Source organism: Saccopteryx leptura, chromosome 13 (genome assembly GCF_036850995.1).
Source record: "Saccopteryx leptura isolate mSacLep1 chromosome 13, mSacLep1_pri_phased_curated, whole genome shotgun sequence".
NCBI classification, from domain to species: domain Eukaryota; kingdom Metazoa; phylum Chordata; class Mammalia; order Chiroptera; family Emballonuridae; genus Saccopteryx; species Saccopteryx leptura.
Genome location: NC_089515.1, coordinates 8805163 through 8821575, shown reverse-complemented (window position 1 = coordinate 8821575; position 16413 = coordinate 8805163). Strand labels below are relative to the sequence as shown.

At 39.8% G+C, this 16413-nt stretch overlaps 1 protein-coding gene and 1 pseudogene across 4 annotated transcripts in view; one reads left to right on the top strand and one right to left on the bottom strand.

The window, feature by feature from the left end:
• ATE1 (arginyltransferase 1) overlaps positions 1–16413 on the bottom strand; it is a 141956-nt gene that overhangs the window by 54839 nt on the left and 70704 nt on the right. The window lies entirely within an intron of this gene.
• On the top strand, positions 10593–11596 carry LOC136384534 (histone H3.3A-like; annotated as a pseudogene).

Below are 16413 nucleotides of genomic sequence, written 5' to 3'. Positions count from 1 at the left end.
AGGCTCGAGACACAGGAAAGGTTTCCTTACAAATTTAAATGAAGGTGCCTGACCAGGCAGTGGCACTGTGAATAGATCATCGGACTGGGATGTGGAAGACCCAGATTTGAAACCCCAAGGTCGCCAGCTTGAATGCAGGCTCATCTGGTTTGAGCAAGGGGTCACTCGCTCTGCTGTAGTTCCCCTGGTCAAGGCACATATGAGAAAGCAATCAATGAGAAACTAAGGAGCCGCAACGAAGAAGTGATGCTTCTTCTCATTTCTTTCCCTGCCTGTCTGTCCCTATCTGTCCCTCTCTCTGACTCTGTCTCTGTCACACACAGAAAAAAATTAAATGAAGGCAACCAGAACGAGTCAACGAACATGAACTGACTCCTCACCATGTGACGGACAGCAGGTGCTGGAAAGAGAGAGGAACAAATGCACATCTCTGGAAGTCGGGCTACCAGGAGGGACAGGCCGATGAGCGTCACACAGGGTACCCTAGTTGTGACCCTGCAAACTGTCCAAAGGGCCTCAATTTTCACAACGTTCTTCTAAGGCAATACCTGCTCATAACGATGGGTCAGATACTTTATTTCTAACTCTTTAAATACTTAGTTTACCTCACAGAAAAACCGTAAGTGTACTCATTTTAACGTTTGCTCACTGTCAAAATCATATTTTTAGATTGAGTTAAAACATTCTCCTAAGTACAGGCTTATTACAGTGCTTCAAATATTCTCTCAAACTATCAACAAATGCAAAGAGTTCTATGAAATAAAAGCACTTTGAAATGTTTTGTTTAAACTGAGCTGGTTGAGAGTTATGTGACCGAAGTGCTTACAGCTCCATTTAAAGTTCCATCACATAAATGAAAATGCAGAGTCTGGAAGCCGCCCTGCCTTTGCAGCCTGTGTAGAAAATGAGAATTGTCTGTATCAAGAATGTAATTACTTAAGGATTTGGACATACTTTTCCCGTGTTCAGAAGAAAAAATTATTTAATCAACTTCTAAGTACACTCATTCATGCTGGAACAATGAGGCAGAGGTGGCTTAATGCTTTCCTAGTGAGCTTATTTTGGTAAATAAGAAGGAATATGAGTAACCACAGACTTAGAATACTCAAAACGTTGAGAAGCAGTCTGACAGGGCTTAACTCACCTTTTTTACAGCGTTCTTTCAATTTAATCTATAATTGCAGAGAAGAGCTCTACACTCCCTCCACATTGTCTCAAAACAAACAAACAAACAAACAAAAAGAAACCCAACGAGGACAGCACCACAATCAAATCGTACCATGCAGGGCACGTATCTGAAGGAGGAGGCTACAGGAGAGGATGTAGATCAAGACAGATGCCTAGGAAAAGGTAAATGGTACATTCTAAAAAGCCTACATACAGAGAGAGGAAGGTGTATTTTTCATTACAAACGAGTATCTGGTGAGGAATAGCCACGCCATTCAAAGTCCTCCAAGGGAAGGAAGTTCAGCGAGCTGTGATCTATAACAGTGGTCTCCAACTCCCGGGCCATGGACCGGTACTGGTCTGTGGGCCATTTAGTACCGGTCCTCAGAGAAAGAATAAATAACTTACATTATTTCTGTTTTATTTATATTTAAGTCTGAATGATGTTTTATTTTTAAAAAATGACCAGATTCCTTCTGTTACATCCGTCTAAGACTCACTCTTGATGCTTGTCTCGGTCACGTGATACATTTATCCGTCCCACCCTAAAGACTGGTCTGTGAAAATATTTTCTGACATTAAACTGGTCCATGGCCCAAAAAAGGTTGGGGACCACTGCTCTATATAACACTGCCAACTGCTCGACTGTCCCCGGCTCTTCCGGACCGTCCTCACTCTGAAAGCAGAAGAGAAACCAAGGGCCTCTCCGCTCTGAGTTGCCACAGAGAAGCTCAGAGGATGACTAGTACTCAACAGTTGTTTAAAGAAAACCACTTACAGTATCTGTAAAATCCAAAGTATACTGCACTTCCCCCACAAAAATAGATAAAACTAAAATATGATCATAATATTTCAATCAACCTTACTAGGCTGTCACAGAATGAAAGTCAAGTTTGGCAGTTGCCAAAGTCAAATGGAAACCACTGTGGGTGGGAACCTAGCTAACCACATGTCCTGCTCCATTTCAATGAAAATCACTGCTTCCTCTAGAAGAGATCATACAGTTTTGGGTTTTGGTCAATGCAATGAGCAGGCATGCTTTTCACCTGCATCCTTAATTAGAAGAGTATTATATTGATCTAATTTTCTACCCTGTGAAAGAATCATCAAATAAATTATATGGAGACTATCCTGGCTTAGCAAAATAAACTAGTAAGAATTCGGCCTAAAAATTATATTCATTTTTGTAGCCAGAGGGAAAAAATAGCTCACTCTCATTAATGAGTATAGCGAACACACCTATCTAAAGTGCATATAAAAAAGGATGAGCACCTGGAAATCTGATTTCACAATTGATAACAACTTCAAGTTGCTAGAGATTAACATCCTTTACTTCTAATGACAACACAACTAGTAACATTAAGAGACTTTCCTTCAGTGCAGGGGTCTCAAACTCGCGGCTCGCCAAACAATTTTGTACTGATTTTTTTTTGTTTTCAACTGCAGTGAGAAAAGTGTTGCTTAACAGTTGCCTTTTGTAGACCTAGTGCGGCCCGCCGAAGGGCTGTGATCTTGCTCTGCGGTCCACATGCTGAGTTGAGTTTGAGACCCCTGAGTTAAAGTATGAGTTAGAAATACAATTTGCAAAGCTATAGTAAGTGAAGGAGGAGGTGCAAGACATGGTTCTGGCAAACCCTGGCAATGAGTTTCTCTTGTAAATTTTTTTTCTTTTCCAAGTTGAAAGGATGTAATATAAAATATATAATTCACATAACATTCACCCTTTTAAAGTATACAATTCGGTCGCGTGGTATATTTGCAAGGTTGTGAATCAATACCACTGGGAATATCCTGGTCTGACAGATATTCCCACGGGTAACTGTGTCATCCCTTTTAAGTTTTTGCTCAAATGTCACCTTCTCGATGAAGCACACCTACTATTTTTCTTCCACAGGACTCTCCCCCTCCAACACTCCTATTAATTTATTCATTTGCTGTGTCTAAAGGAAACTCCTTGCTAGACCACACAAATCAGGGTAGTTTTAGTCTGGCTTGTTCACTGGCATATCCCCAAACCTGCACAGTAAATAACTGCTGGATGAATGAACAATGATTCCAGTACACCCTCCCCATCTACTTCTCCTCCTCTACACACAGGTGTTATCTACTGTACTGCCTCCCACTCTGACTCAGCTCACACGAACCAATCAGTATTTGCTAAACTTGTATTCCTCATGCAGCCCCATCATATGTTTATTGTAGGAAGAATAGTTCCCAACCTTTAGGAATTCAAAGAAATATCAAAAACTGAAAATCAAAAACATTATCATAAGAGGAACTATAAGAGTTACTAAAATTAAAAATGAGTTCTCATACTCAAGAAGGTTAGAAACATTGGCTCTTGTCAACTTAGTGTTTTGCTCCTCAAAGACGAAAATACTTCTTTATTTCTCTGGCATACATTTTCTTTTAAAGCAAGCACAGTTTTTCACAGTTTCATTTTTTTAAGAGGAGGAAGTGCCACCTGAGAACAGGCCCTTCCTTCCTGACCAAAGCTGAGCAGGGACAATGACAATAATGAGCTCTCCCACATTTGCTAAGGACACAGTCCTCATAACAGCTCTGCGCATTGACGAGTTAAACCTCATCGTCTTAAGAAAGTAATGGGAATGGACATGACTGCAATTGTACAGACAGAACAATAAGATCATATAACAGTAGAGATAAACTCAGAACTAGACTCCTGACTCCCATTATCTTTCTATACCTAAACAATATTCACTGTTCTTTAAAGTATTTTCTGTGTGTGTGTGTGTGTGTGACAGAGACAGAGAGAGATAGAGAGAGGGACAGACAGACAGGAAGGGAGAGAGATAAGCATCAATTCTTCGTTGCAGCTCCTTAGTTGTTCATTTTGCTTTTTCATATGTGCCTTGACCAGAGGGCATCAGCAGAGCAAGTGCCCTTGCTCAAGCCAGCGACCTTGGGCTCAAGCTGGTGAGCCTTGCTCAAACCAGATGAGTCCTCGCTGCTCAAGCTGGAGACCTCGGGGTCTCGAACCTGGGTCCTCCGCATCCCAGTCAGACGGTCTATCCACTGCGCCACCGCATGGTCAGTCTAAAGTATTTTCAAAATAACTTCCTAAAACCTTAACAATCACAACTCAGCTCAGAGTGCACCGGGACGGTGTGCAGCAGCAAGGGTGAGGAGACGGAGCGAACCCAGGGCGGCAGCAGTGCGCAGGCGCGGGGCACAGGGCCCTGAAAGCCTAGGGATGCGGCAGCGGTGTACGAGCAGCATGGGCCACAGCTCCGAGAGGGCAACAACGGCCGTAAACAAACTGCTGGTGGAAAACACGAGCGAAACAACCAGCTTGATTTGGAGATTCCTCAGAAGAAGTGCCTGTTGCAGCGAGTCAAAGCCTGAGTAGCACCAGGGTTGGGAAAATATTAGGCAATTACCAAAAGCAAACACAGATCCAAGACCTACAGAGCTGTCTCCCTCCTGAGCTCCCAAATACATGCCTGTCAAAACCTTCGCCAAATAGGAAGTGAAATGAGAAACAACTGTTTCAACTCAACAGATTGGCATGTGGTCCTGGCTCTATGGTTTGTGGAAGCTTCAAAAATAAATGTATCTTTAGCTTTACACCCAAAATGTTAATGTTGGTTACTTATAAAGAGTAACTCCATCTTTTCTTTGAACAAATGCCAATTTCCATAAGTTCAAATCTATTACCAGTAGGTAACTTTCTTCTTAATACAGAATGTATATGGGAAGCGACTTTCAAGTTCATGAATGGATCCTACTGTAACCTGGTTTTATCTGGAAAAATGCTATGAAACCATGGTTTTAAAATTACATTCTCGTTTCTTTTATCTTACATCTTCCTAGATTCCTACAGAAGTACTTCTTACAAATGAATGTACAACTGATCAAAAATGAAAGAAAAGATTATTATTTACATTATAATGGAAAATTCCCTATAACAATCTGGAAAAAAGCACTGAAATGACTATACCTTTTTGAACAAATTCAGTGTTAAAAACTACTCTGTATTTTAAGTCCAGAAATTAAAATACATGATTTTAATTTCAAAAGGCTTTAAAAGCTTTTAAAAATCTTTTCTTTGGCTTTTATAAGACATATGTAAAATCCTATGTATTCAGGATTACACGTTTATAAATCTGACATGTAAGAATTCTCTTTGAATATTATATTTTTCTTTGTATAAGTTTAAACAACATGCAGATGAGAAGTTTAATTAAAGTAAAGAATTTGAGACTGTTATTTTTCTCAGGGAAAAAACCCCGGAAAATCAGAGAAAAGTAAAGAAATGCTTTCATATGATATCCACCCAAGTGAGCATTCTTGGCATTTAATTGGAAACATCTGGGGATGGGTTTGGCTGAGGGCAATAAAATTGAAGTTACCAATTCACACCCTGCCATTTTGAGGTTATTTTGTTTTTACAGTTTTCAAATTAAAACCAAACGAACTTTCCTTTGAACTCTGGTCCTGACGCAAAGATCTTTATGAGATTTCACTCTCAAAATTACTTTATAAATAATTTGAAAAATATGAAGGATTTCGTGAGTATTTGAGAAAAGGATAAACCAACAGTTTTGAAAGTTCAAGTTAAATTAAAATGTAAGAACACTAAAGACGTTATTTAAGTACAGAGAGAAAAAGAGAGTGAGAGAGCGCGCGAGCCAGTAGCACTGAACAAAAAGAAAGATTCAAGTCTTCTATCAGGTAAAGTGGATAGAGGCATCCCATTTGTCCACAACCTACCTACTGATTTTACTAAAACCAACTGCTTAAAGAGCAGCTGTAACACTACAGAAACAAAAATTAGTTAAAAACAATCCATTCCAGTAGGCTGTACCTCAGAGAAAGCAAGGAAGAGTAAGGGCTTATTAAACCCAGTCTTTTCCCTGAAAGACAACACCAGTGGGGTCCCATCCCCGAAGGCCAGCAGCAGACCCCTTGCACCCCGATTCCATTACATAAACAGAGGCGGACTTATCAGTCCCCGAGAGAGTGCTTGAGGAGTAACTCTAGCCGCTGTTTTCAGAGACTGTGTTTGGACTGTGCCACGCTCAGTTGGTGAGGTGAGCTGAGACCAGGAAGACAAAGGACCCAAACATCTGAATCCATTTGTGTTCCCCAAATTCGGAAAGCCAACACATGCACTCCATGTGCTGCTAGACTAAGCTCTGTAAACTTAAAAATCCATATTTTTCCTACTGACAAACAAAAGTGATGGTATTCTGTGTTTCTTTAATTAAAATCCAAGGGTTCGCAAAAGCTCCAGGACTTACCTTAAAGCTTCCTTAAGACTGGGCTATTTATTTTACTATTAGCGCATAATGGAGAATAAAGGATTCTTATTCAGTTTTAATCACAATCTTTACTTTTATTTTGGAAACCCCGGGTTAATCTTTTTTTCTTCTAGAAAATACAAAGAAAGCTTGTAAAGAAAAGATTCAGGGCGTCAACTTACAGCCCAAATTTAATTTCAAACTGAAGGGTCATAAGTTGAAAAGGATGAAAAGAAAAAGAAATAGAATGAAAGATGAAGACAAAGAAAATAATAAAAAAGAAAAAGTAAAATCCAAAGTTTCTTTAATTTCTGCTAAAGATTAAATATTTAGCATGGCTGGGGTGGCGCACTGGACAGAGCGTTGACCTGGAATGCTGAGGTCGCCGGTTTAAAACCCTGCACTTGCCTGGTCAAGGCAAATACGACAAGCAAGCAATGAACAAGTGAAGCAACTATGAGCTGATACTTGTCGCTCCCTCCCTGGAAAATCAGTAAAATCTTAAAAATAAATAAAAAGATTAAATATTTAAGTGAATATCTGTGTGTGTATTTATGTGTATATTAAATTTGGCCTTCACCATAGTGATAAAAAGAATCAGGTTAGGTCAGTGGTCAGCAAACCACGGCTCACAAGCCACATGTGCACATGTGGCTCTTTGGCCCCATGAGTGTGGCTCTTCCACAAAATACCACGTGTGGGCACTACCTCGATAAGGAATGTACCTACCTATATAGTTTAAGTTTAAAAAATTTGGCTCTCAAAAGAAATTTCAATCGTTGTACTGTTGATATTTGGCTCTGTTGACTAACGAGTTTGCCGACCACTGGTTAGGTGTTTGTTTTAGGCTGTTGCATGGAAAACAGCACTCAGAATCCTGGTCCTGCCACCACTGGAAGCGAAGCCGCCCTTACTCCGATGCAGTGAGAGGGGCTGATGAATCCATCTCCCTGCTGCCAGCAGTGAGAGCTGTGTCCCTTCTCTACAAAGCCCCTTTCTGGCTCTCCAATATATACAGTAAAGTAGGGTGACCCCTTTCTAAAGTAAAAAATTTCAGAGCCCTGTAATTTGAGTTACAGCCGATGAGGAATTACATAAGCTAAAAAGCCATTACAAATTCATTAACACTTTGAGCTTGGATTTTATTAATGACAAGAAGCCTACACATGCCCGTTAAACCGTACTGTACCTACGTTTAGTAGTCTATATCCAGTGTCGTACGATGCACCTCCCTGCCCCCTGGTCCAGAGACCACGTGTACCGAAGGCATGGCACACACCACTCTCAGCCTGCTCCATGACCCCAGCAAGCTCGCCCGGGCACTGCCATGGGGGCACAGGCTGTTCCGCCTGGGGCAACTGCTCATTTGGACCAAACACCTCCTGTACTCTGAACCCGATTTCCTTGGACTCTGCTTCACGCTACCACCAACTGTTCCCTCCCAGCACCAAGCAGAAGCACCTCCTGCAATCTTACTCCTGCAAGTAGGCTGGTAACTATTAAATGCCGACCACCTGCCAGGGTCCATGCTAAGGTTGTGGGTGTGCCAGGCTGAGGAACAACATGCTGTGTCAGTTCTCAGGGACCTCTACCAGAAGGGGAGACAACTTTAAGAAAATAATGTACAGAAACATATCACAACATAGAGTATGCAAATATACAAAGAGAAAGCACATCAGGTAGTGCAACAGAGAAACCTCCTTTAGGTTGGAAGGGTCGGGGCTGGTGTCCTCAGGGGACATCGGGTTTCACAGAGAACTGTTCTAGGATGGACAGGGACCTGCGGCAGCTGTGTTCCCACGGCCACTGTCCTGAAAGCTGGAAGTGGCAGTGTGTCCTCACCTTCTGTGTGCCTGGGCACAGTTCCTTGCATGGACTGCATTCTCAACAAATACTTAATGAGTCTTTATTAAACTAAATTGTGTCGAACTGTATTCCTTAAAAATAGAAAATCACAATTTTAGAACTAGAAGAGACTAAGACCTCCCTAGATAGAATCCAATCTCATTTAAATACTTTAAAAGGGTAGGGGAGAGATAAAAGCTCAGTGACTTAAGGCCAATTACTGGCAAAGCCAAGATTAGAAGTTTAATCTCAATATTCTTTTTCTGTTAAAATTCCCAAGCTAAAGCCAGACTTCACAATTGAACACCTAAACTGTATTATCAGCAATGTCCTCTTTGTTCCTGTTTATGTTTTGCCTAATTAGAATCATTTTAGACTATGGACCCTTTAGACACAAATTACTGACTTTATTTTTCAACATTCTTTTTTAAGTTGATATGCCTTGAGTCAAACAAAAGCTAAAAACAGTTCATGAAAAATATACAGCTTGAGTAAAGTCAGTAAGCTGTCTCTGATTGATCATGTCTCTAACTAAAGCTATTATATTATTTTAGTAAACATTTTTCAATGCCTGAAAACCTTAATCGTAAAAGTCTGTTTAATTATACCCCTGAGGGAAATAAGAAGTTAGCTATAACCTCATATTTATCCCAGGGGTGTGATCTTTGGTAATCATTCCTTTTTTTCTTGCCTGATGGAAAATTCATCACAAATGATTTAAATGCTTTATGTTTAAGGATAACCTTTCCCCCCTCAACTGAGTAGCAGCAGGAGTCCTGGTAGAATTTATATCCTATCGCCTTGAATGTCATCGGTATTATGTATGTTCTGCAAGGACGGACTTGGTAGAAGGCTAATGGAACAGCTCTGAGGAGCACCCACATTCAGCAAGCTCAAAAGATAACTAATAGGTCGTTTCCTCCTTTTCTCAATGACCAGTTATGTAATTATGAAGAACACAGGCACTATTAGCTTAAACAGTTATTCAGAGTGGGCAAATCAAGTCCATTCACAGAATTTTAAATAACTTATTGTATCATAATATGTTATAAACACCAAATAATCTTGGTTGACAGCTTGAGAAAAGCTTATTTATTCATTTTATCTAAGATACCTGCTTAAAATAGCATATTAACCATGTCATTAGAATAAAAGTGAGAGATGCTCAGAATGATAGTAATATCTACTGTCTTTGTACATGGTTATAGCTTTATTTTTAGCTCATTATAAAACCACATATGCACCAAACGCAAAAAATCTTTATGATGTAAGAATTTTTAATATTTTATGCATGGCTTGAAAGGATTTAAATTTGAAATGCATGTGTAAAGGTCAAGTCATCAATGGCTAAACCATTAAAATAAAAGTTCTTCTATAATGATATCCATCTTTGACTTTACACAAAAAATACGTTATCCTAAAAGTTAAGGAGCCAATCATCACCTGCATGTCTAGAAACAGTTTAGAGAAATCAAAACAGCACAATTATCACTTCAGAACTCTCTGGATATAGTATAAATAAAATTAAAGCTGAAAACGACAACTTCCAGATGTGGGAAAGTATAATTTTGACAAGCTACAATTATGCAGAGCCTGAAATGATGGTATCTGTAGTGTTTTCAGTATAGAAGTGTGGTGCACTGAGTGGTCTGTGGGCTATCTATCTACAGGCCAGCCGTCAGCATCCAGCAATGTGGCCCCTAAGTGACATAGTGTGGTACACAGCACAACCCCAGCAATATTCCTCTCTATCATTATGTGCCCACAGGTCTAAAGATAGTTCGTGTATTTCAATCCACTGCAGTTGTCCTATTTGACGCTCAAATTGTCCATATTTTGGTCAGTGGGAGTCCATTTAAATTGGCCCCTGGAAGCTTCTGACATACTCCTGGTAATTTATGATCGTTCCCATGCTTACTAACTTCCATTTACCTTCCCATAGACTGTTTACTAAAGGAGTCTGAACTATCCTCAAACTTCACTGGGTGTTGAGTAATGGACCTGAACTCTATCACTAAATGCACTGAGCCTTCACCCAGGTCTTTAGCTTTAGTGCCGGGGACCAGTATAGCCCGTGAGCCCAAGTCTCTTTCCTACAACAGCAGCATAAAGTGCTGACAAGATGAAGGCACAGAATCATACAAGACAACTGGATACAAGTCTTCCAAAGCACTCCTAGCAAAATATCTAGCCTAAATTGAAGGGCATGGAAAAAGCATCTAAAATTTAGAATCCATAAGCATCAGGAAGAAAAAAAGGAAGTTAATTATATCTTTTAATAAAATGTGAATTAGGCCGTCGCTCTCTAACGCCAGCGCCGCCTCTAGCTCGTCAAGCTCCAGCCGAAGGAGAAGGGGGGTAGTAAAGAGGTCTCTATACCATGGCTCGTACCAAGCAGACTGCCCGCAAATCGACCGGTGATAAAGCACCGAGGAAGCAACTGGCCACCAAAGCCGCTCGCAAGAGTGCACCCTCTACTGGAGGGGTGAAGAAAACTCATCGTTACAGGCCTGGTACTGTGGCACTTAGTGAAATTAGACGTTATCAGAAGTCCACTGAACTTCTGATTCGCAAACTTCCCTTCCAGCGCCTGGTGTGAGAAATTGCTCAGGACTTCAAAACAGATCTGCACTTCCAGAGTGCAGCTATTGGTGCTTTGCAGGAGGCAAGTGAGGCCTATCTGGTTGGCCTTTTTGAAGACACCAACCTGTGTGCTATCCATGCCAAACGTGTAACAATTATGCCAAAAAACATCCAGCTAGCACGCCGCATACGTGGAGAACGTGCTTAAGAATCCACTATGATGGGAACCATTTCATTCTTTAAAAAAAATTTCTCTTCTTCCTGTTATTGGTAGTTCTGAACATTAGATATTTTTTTTCCATGGGGTCAAAAGGTACCTAAGTATATGATTGCAAGTTGAAAATAGGGGACAGAAATCAGGTATTGGCGGTTTTTCCATTTTCATTTATGTGTGAATTTTTTTAATATAAATGTGGGGACATAAAGTATTAATGCAAGTCAAAATGTTTCAGTGAACAAGTTTAAGCAGTTCAACTTTATAACAATATAAATAAACCTGTTAAATTTTTCTGGACAATGACAGCATTTGGATTTTTTTAAAACAAGTAAATTTCTTATTGATGGCAACTAAATGGTGTTTGTAGCATTTTTATCATACAGTAGATTCCATCCATTCACTATACTTTTCTAACTGAGTTGTCCTACATGCAAGTATGTTTTTAATGTTGTCTGTCTTCTGTGCTGTTCCTGTAAGTTTGCTATTAAAATACATTAAACTATAAAAAAATAAAATAAAATGTGAATTAAAAAGACCAAATGTTTATTTCTTCTTTTTGTAACATGAAACTACTAATTTTAAATAAAAATGATGTCCATGTATAATTAAATATTTTACTATTAGTAACTATAATAGCTAATATTCATTGAGTTGTTACTATGAGCTGGCCAATATGCTAACTGCTTTACATGTGCTATGTCATTAATCTTATTTATTTATTTATTCATTCATTCATTCATTTTGGGGACAGAGACAGACAGAAAGAGGGATAGGGAAAGACAGGAAGTGAGAGAGATGAGAAGCATCAATTCTTGGTTGCAGCATCTTAGTTGTTCATTGATTGCTTTCTCATATGTGCCTTGACCAGGGGGCTATAGCAGACTGAGTGACGTGACTGACCCCTTGCTCAAGCCAGAGACCTTGGGCTCAAGCCAGCAAGCTTGGGCTGCAAGCCAGCAACCATGGGGTCATGCCCATGATCCCACACTCAAGCTGGTGAGCCTGTGCTCAAGCCGGCTGAGCCCGTGAAGCCAGAGACCTCGGGGTTTTGAACCTGGGTCCTCTGCATCCCAGCCCAACGCTCTATCCACTGCACCACCGTCTGGTCAAGCATAATCTTTACAATCATCTTATCGGGAGTGATGCTTATCCCCATTTTACATACAGATAAAGGAGATGAGGCTCAAAAGTCTGTGTATACATAAAAAGGCATGAAACTAAGATCTGAACTAAACTCTTTCATCTGTGGGAACTTGATCTTAACTCTGATATCTCCTGACAAAATGATAATCAATGTTCAAATTCCATAAGAAAATAGATTTGTAGTTCAACAGTATTTCATTAAGGGAACACATATAAATTTTAAATGTTTGCAAACTGGAATTATGGCATATGTCTTAAAAATCTTAATATGCAGAAGAAATTGTGAAAAAGAGCAAGATTGTACTAGTGGATAAAAGATTAAAGGTACAGGACACTTGGTCCCAAAGCACGCCTAGAGAGCTCACTTACTGCAATGAGAACAAGCAGCTCTGCAGGAGAAATCTGGAAGATTCCACCTGAACCAAGAGAGCAAACTTACTATTGCCTCTAACGGGACAAACACAGTAAGGGACTCCAGATGTGGTGTCCTAACACTAACACTACATCACCTGGGTAATATTCCAACCAAAGTTTTCCCTGAATAAAATTGTGAAAAACCACACAAAATCAAATTATGGGACACTAAAGTCGTAAAAATGTCAATGTGAAAGTAAAAAAAAAAGCAAAGTTACAGTTATAGATTAAATGACATTTTGAAAACCCATAAAACTAATTAAAATATATAATCCTTGATAAGATCCCAGACTGAGGGAAGAAATAAAATGGACTACTGGGAAGACTGGGAAAGCTGAATATTGATTGCATATTGATTTTTTTATTGTGAGCACATTTAATTTCTTGAAAGTGATAATGGTATTTATTATACTACAGTTGAGTATGAGAGTGTCCTTGTTCTCAGGAGACCCATGCTGAAGGACCAAGGACGAAATGTCAAATCTCTGAAACTTACTTTTAAATTATTTAGCAGGAAAACATACATATACACACACACATACACAAACCTGTACAGATATACATACAGAGAAATAAAACAAATGTGGTAAGATGCTGACCAATGGTGACTTCACATGAAGGTACAGGGGTGGTCACTGTACTATTCTTTTAACTTCTGTAGTTTCAAATTTTCAAAATTGGGGGGGAAATCAGATTCAATAAGTACATACTTTTCTCTACCATGCATCTGTGCTCACCCAGTATTCTGCTCCTTCTTTCTAGAACTTGCCACATTCAATCTTACAGGAGAGGTCTGCAAACGCTTCTCCTATCCAAGAGTTCCTTACACACAGGGCCGACGCCTGATTCATCAGCACAAGTAGAGTGACTTACTGAGGGTCCTCAAAGTGCCTCATTCAAGAGCAGGCCTAGTGAATGTTCGCTGAATCAAATATGGGAGTGGGCAAAAGTAGGTTTCCAGTTGTAACAGAAAGAATACAATAATAAATAACAATACAAGAATAAAATGTGTTTTGCATACTCATAATTATAAACCTACTTTTTGCCCATGCCTGTATTTGCTTTTCCCAAGGTACCATCACGTGAGTGACAATAAATGTGTGTTTTTTTTAATAATACTATAAAGCACTCACAGCAGTGTTAATTCATAATTGATAAAATACATAATATTTTAAACTCAGAAAAATTTAACTGTTAAAAACCTGGAAAGTTAAATAAAAAAATGAAAAAGTAAATAATGGTAATCAAACAATCATCATTATACACTGCTCTCAAAAATTAGGGGATATTTTATCACTTCATATTCATTCCGAAATATCCCTTAATTTTTGTGAGCAGTATATTTAGTCTCTAAACCACTATGGAATCACTCATGGTTTATGACCTCAGTAGTATAAGTTTATGTAGGTAAGAATCCACTTTAAAGTTTGTATTCCAAGTTGGTAAGATGTATTCTAGAGACACCATGACAATTTTATCATTGAGCTTCACAAAGCAAATTGCCGTGATATTTGGGTTTTGTGTTTATAAGGGAATGGCTATAATATGCTAGATCAGGGGTCCCCAAACTTTTTACACAGGGGGCCAGTTCACTGTCCCTCAGACGTTGGAGGGCCAGACTATAAAAAAAAAAATGAACAAATCCCTATGCACACTGCACATATCTTATTTTAAAGTAAAAAAACAAAACGGGAACAAATACAATATTTAAAATAAAGAACAAGTAAATTTAAATCAACAAACTGACCAGTATTTCAATGGGAACTATGGGCCTGCTTTTGGCTAATGAGATGGTCAATGTCCGGTTCCATATTTGTCACTGCTAGCCATAACAAGTGGTATGACGTGCTTCCGGAGCCATGACACATGCGTCCCGCATCACCGGAAGTAGTATTGTACATGAGTGATGCTGCGCTTTGCGGCGCTGCCACATACAGTACTCCAATATTGACCACCAATGAAAGAGGTGCCCCTTCCGGAAGTGCGGTGGGGGCCGGATAAATGGCCTCAGAGGGCCACATGCAGGCCGTAGTTTGGGGACCCCTGTGCTAGATGATCATCATGTTAATTTGGATACACATAGGCTGGATTAGCAGGGGGTCAACAATCCATGGTCATGAGCCCAATCTGGTATGCTGCTCGCTTATGTACTGCCTGCAACCTAAGAATGGTTTTTCCAGTTTTCAAGGGTTGAAAATAAAAGAAGAATACTTTGTGACATGCAAAAACTATACAATATTCAAATGTCCATGTCCATAAGTAAGTGCTTACCGGAGTGCAGCCACGCCCATCTGTTTACATACCTTCCCTGGCTGCTTTGGCCACAGCAGCAGGCCATCTGGCCTGTCAACCTAAATATTTACATTTGGCAGTCTCCAGAATGACTGCCAGGGAGAGAAATCTCAATTTCCAGGAGACAACGAGGATCCATGGGCATGTTTATCTTGAGTGGGCTGTGCACTCTTCTATATTTATAGTATGCCTCAATTAAAAGGTTTCTTTAAAAAAACAAAAATCCCTTCCAATTATTGTGAATTTAAGGATGTATGAAAGAGATAACATTCCCATAATGTATCCAAAATTAAACATGTAAAAGACTAATTTTTTTAAAGCTGTTGTCAGATGAGGATCTGATTTGCGGCAGGGAGTCTAGACTATGAATGGTCAAATATGGAAACCACAGAGAACATGTGAGCAAGAACTGAGACGGTTCCAGAAAACTAAAAGCAGCCCAGACAAGCAGACAGTGACAGCAGGATCTGACCCAAGTCGCAGACACACCAACACAGGTTGGGGCGCAACAGCAAGACTCAGGCTCTAGGAAGATGGAAGAGGGGGACCTAGACATGGCTTTGACTTGACAAACACTTCATGGCAACTATGGAAGCACAGGCGCACAAAGACATTTCCAACTGCTGTCACACCCTACTAGCATGCCAAGATGAAAGGCTTGTCAGCTACACTGCTCACAAAAATTAGGGGATATTTCAAAATGAGTATGAAGTGATAAAATATCCCCTAATTTTAGTGAGCAGTGTATGTGGCAATATTTACTTGTTAGAACAATTTAATCACAATTTGCTCGAGGATCTTCAACTGTAAAATTATAGAATAATTTAAAGCAAAAGCTGCCTCATCCCAAGTGACCAGGACTGCTGCTGAATTAACAGGCACTGCCCATTTCGGAGTACACAGAGGAACAGCATACAAACGCACATGCCTTAAACCAGGGGTCCCCAAACTTTTTACACAGGGGGCCAGTTCACTGTCCCTCAGACCGCTGGAGGGCTGGACTATAAAAAAACTATGAACAAATCCCTATGCACTCTGCACATATCTTATTTTAAAGTAAAAAAATAAAACGGGGACAAATACAATATTTAACATAAAGAACAAGTAAATTTAAATCAACAAACTGACCAGTATTTCAATGGGAACTATGCTCCTCTCACTGACCACCAACGAAAGAGGTGCCCCATCTGAAAATGCAGCGGGGCCGGATAAATGGCCTCAAGGGGCTGCATGCAGTCCACGGGCCGTAGTTTGGGGACCCCTGCCTTAAACTCTAAGTCAGAACACAGAACTGCACATTCACCAGCCAGTCAGGACAAAGCCTTTTTCTCTGAGGATCCATCATTGCAACTTTCTGTGACTTGGTTTTAAAAATACAGTGAGAATTTAGATACTTAGGAAAGTGTAGAATCTCTCCAGGTTTTTATTTTCCCAAAAATCTTTTTTAGGTATCTGATTCACAACTAACTTGGCAGCTCCATATTTGTG